Below are 3,979 nucleotides of genomic sequence, written 5' to 3'. Positions count from 1 at the left end.
CGTTCTCCCTCCCCGCAGCGGAGCCGCTGCCTGCGAATGCCACGTCGCCTTCTGCCTGTTCCCCTTCGCTGCTCCGGCTCAGACACCTCCCCCAGCGCGGCGGGGTCGGGGCAGTGGGAGGTCAGCGCTGTCACCGCTCCGTGCCGGTTCCCGTCCCGCTCCCTCCCCCCGTCCCGCTTTACCCCTCTCGGCTCTGGGGGCGGCGGGGACCCTTCTGCGATCGACGCCGTCCCGCTGAGTGCCGCCTCCCGAAGGCTGTGCGGGCTGTTTGGAAGCACACGGATGGTCCGCGGAGCCCCGCAGCCCCGCTCTGCCCCTCGGAGCGCGGCACTGCCGTCACCTCTGCACAGAAGCTGGCAGGTGGATCTGCTCTGTCCGTGCTGCTTTTTGAGTCTCGTGTTTAAAGCTTGCTGCTCAGACCTTGTGTTAGAATAGTGGAAACTTTCCACGCAGTTATTTTCCTACCTGGAGTGCTATAACCCTTGTTGTACTGCTTCGGTTTCTGTCCGTTCCTTGAATGTTTCGTATCTCTTCTGTCCCGTGGTGGTTTATAATGCTGTCAGTCCTTCTGTGCTTCACCAAATATCTCCTTGTTGAGCATCACCACAGTGCTTCTGCAGATAACAGCCCGGTATGTGTGTCCATATCGTCCAGTTCCTTGTGCCCTGTTAATATATTCATCATTACAAAACTTAGTTCGATAGGGAAATCCTACCTCAGTCCCAGATGGAAAGACTGAGGCACAGAAATATTTATGGCCCAAGGTCACGCAGGAAGTGTGTGGTCAGGCAGGGAATAGAATCTAGATTTCCTGAGACTCAGATTAGCATTTTAACCAGGGAAGCATCCTCTCTGTGTTTTAAGCCAATAAGCTGTCCTTGGAGTTAGCATCCAGCATAGAAGAGAGTTCTCTGCGTTTCGGTCAGGATCCTTGTGAGGAAAAAGCAAAACCCCACGCTTGTGTTCTTTTTTCCTCTCTTACGTAGTTTATATGTGAAAGAGGATAAGGTGGAAAAGTGGGAAAGATGTTGACTTTCTCAAGGCTCAGTGTGTAATGATGCGTGCTGAAAAGCAGCCAGCTGTTACGCTGTTCCTCTCTCCTACGTCTGGTTACTTTACTGTGCTCCAAACCCCTGAAAGTTTCAGAATGCTGCTGTTGTCTGGGAATAATTTATTGTTAGCCAGGATCAAATAAATCTCGTGTTCCGTGCAGCTGAGTTGAAAGCAACGTGCTGTTTGTTGGGTCTTAGTTTGTGATTTTTAACAAGCAGTCTGTGAGCAACCAGGGCTTGTGCTGTCTGTCTCGGGAATCTCCTGGAGCAAGGTGCGTATCGATCACTGGTAGCTCAGGAGTGCTGCTGCAGATTTTGGATAAACTTGGCCTTACTTCTAATTAAACATCACGCAGGCAATGGAATGGAATCATTTCAGCTTCTCAGGTGTCTGCACAGATGCACGCTGTTATTCTGGGATAGGTCACTTTGGTTCGTAAAACACAGTAGTTGACATTACTAGAGCGTTACAGTTGCCAGCAGCTTTGAAGAATCAATTGTTAGAATGGTGTAAAACCATAATTCCTGGTGTGTTCACCTTTAGAGAATAACGATAATTGATCTGCACAAATCTGCTTCCTGCCACAGCCCTCTGTCACAAAGCGCATCCTGCTTTGATGTTGTGCAGAAACCAAATTTGCAACCAAGTTGAACACAAAGGTTCCATGTAGCTTTTAGATGGTTCTTTGTTTGGGTGTAGTTGGAGACCAGTATTTGCATCTTGTCGACTTGTGTGGGTTGTCACACCCTTGCCAAGGCTCTTTTATCTTTTATATTTAATTTTAGAAAAGGTTTGGTCCTTAAAATAAGACTTCACTTGTGTTTTGTGGCCAGTAGAAGTTGTAGCTCTGTGCTCACAGTGCGTACCTGACGTTGGTGAGCCCCAGGACTGCTGCACCAGCACTGCGTTTGTGTGAATGTTTGTACACCTGTGGTGGAAAAGCTTTTGGAAATCCCTTCGGGTGAGTTTTGTGCAAATTGAAATACGTGTTCAGGGTTGGGAGGCTGGAGCCAGTGCTTGTGTTTGATGACCTGTGATTTGCCCAACTTCAAAGGCCTCCCATCAAACTCCAGACGTACACTTGTTGCTTTTAAGAAAACAGACAGCTGGGAAGGCATTCCTACAGCAGTGGTGCACAGCACAGCTGCACAGGGAGCAGTGGGTCACTGTCCCTGAGGTGTCCCAGAACGGTGGGATGGGCTGGAATTGGGATCTGAGGGGACTTCTCCAACCTGAGTGATGCTGTGATTCTACAAGGCATCGTATTGGCTCGTGACTTTGATGCAGAGCATTGTAAGAATGCCTTGGTTATACATTCTCTTATTTTCCTATCGCAATTTCATTTAAACACAGAAAAATTTTAAATTTACCTCTGAAAGCAGATGAGAAAACCTCAGTATTAGTAATACTGCAACAGTCAGGAGAGCTGAAGTGAAAGCGGTATCTCTCACTTCTAACTGTGCTGCATCTCGGAACGATCCACTCTGAGCTGCTGGCATTCAGAACCGTGGCTGCTCGCTGCTCCCGTTTCAAGGCTGGTGAATATCACAGAAGTAACCTTTTAATTTTTTCACCTGTTTTTAGCAAGTTGTCATGAAGCTTACCAAGGTCAAGATGGTTGGTTTTCAGCTGTTATCTTTGCTGCACGCCAGACCTTCACTGAAAAGTTTTGGATTCCTGAGTGAGGAGCACACACTGAACTCTTTATTGCATTCTTGAAGAGCTTATTGTAAAAGCAGCGATAATTTATTCTTTCGGTGGTGCTAACACAATCCTTTCTGTGTATCGACCGGCAGGGACAGACCACTGGCGCAGCGCCCTTCGTCCGGTTCAATCTTAATGTAAATCTGCTATTGTTCCCAATATCTGATTGATGTGGAAAAATGCCTCGGTTTGCTCAGGATAGGCTTTTCCAGCACTGAGGCCTGGCGCTTTGTGCTTTTATGCCCATATCTCATGAAAAGTGGTTCAGGAGGACACGATGAGGCTGCGACCTCAGCGACGTCTGCGGCTTCGAGCCAAGATCACCTTTCTGGTGGGAGCAACAAAGGAGCTGCTGTGTCTGCAGGAGGGGCTTCTGTCTGCTGCCCGCAAAGCTAGCCAGAAAGCTGGGGCCTGTGCCCTGGTGTTAGGAAAAGCATATTGGGAACTGATCAATGTTTTGGGGTTGTTGTAAGTTTGGAGAGCCAAAACAGGGCAATTCCTTTTCATCAGTGTGCAGACAGAACGGGAATTTGGTACTCAATCCAGCGCCTTGAGAAAGACCATGGCTTTCACGTTGTTAAATGAGACTTCTTGAATGGCTTTGGTGCATGCTGAAGGTGTTCTCAGCATCTTCTGGTGGAGCATCTTTGTGGGACAGTTCCTGGAACGAAGCCACGCTGTCCCATCACACAGAGCTATGACCGCCTTCCTCAGGCTGCTCTGCTTTCAGTGTTCCTTATCAGAGGACAAGTACGTTCCTGGTAATTTCAACCTGGGTATGTTTATGTACTGTAAGGAAATTGATTTTCCCCTCATTACGTCAAATAGAAGAATAGAGCAGTGAGCAGACAACTTTGTACTTAGTTGCAGAGAACATACCGTGCACGAGAGCTGTCTTCACTGCATTCAGTTCCTTTTCACTAATGAGATCATAGCTTTGGCTGATACTGCAATAAATGTATGTGCAGTATGTTTACACAGTTGTCAGGCTTTGCATTCTGTATGTGCTGAATGGATGCAAGAAGGCTGTGTAAGGTATTCTGACACTGGACTCTTCCTTGAGTCTTATTTGCAGATCCTGGTGGAGTTTATCTCTGGCTGTTTTCCAGCAGCTTATTCAATACAAGCTATTTTCTGCATGAATATTATTATTTTTTTTCCTTCAGACTGTGCTTGCCAGTTTCTAAGAAGAAAATCACTCTTTCTTTTTCCTTGTCCACAG

Source organism: Meleagris gallopavo, chromosome 9 (genome assembly GCF_000146605.3).
Source record: "Meleagris gallopavo isolate NT-WF06-2002-E0010 breed Aviagen turkey brand Nicholas breeding stock chromosome 9, Turkey_5.1, whole genome shotgun sequence".
NCBI classification, from domain to species: domain Eukaryota; kingdom Metazoa; phylum Chordata; class Aves; order Galliformes; family Phasianidae; genus Meleagris; species Meleagris gallopavo.
This window is presented reverse-complemented; position numbering follows the sequence as displayed.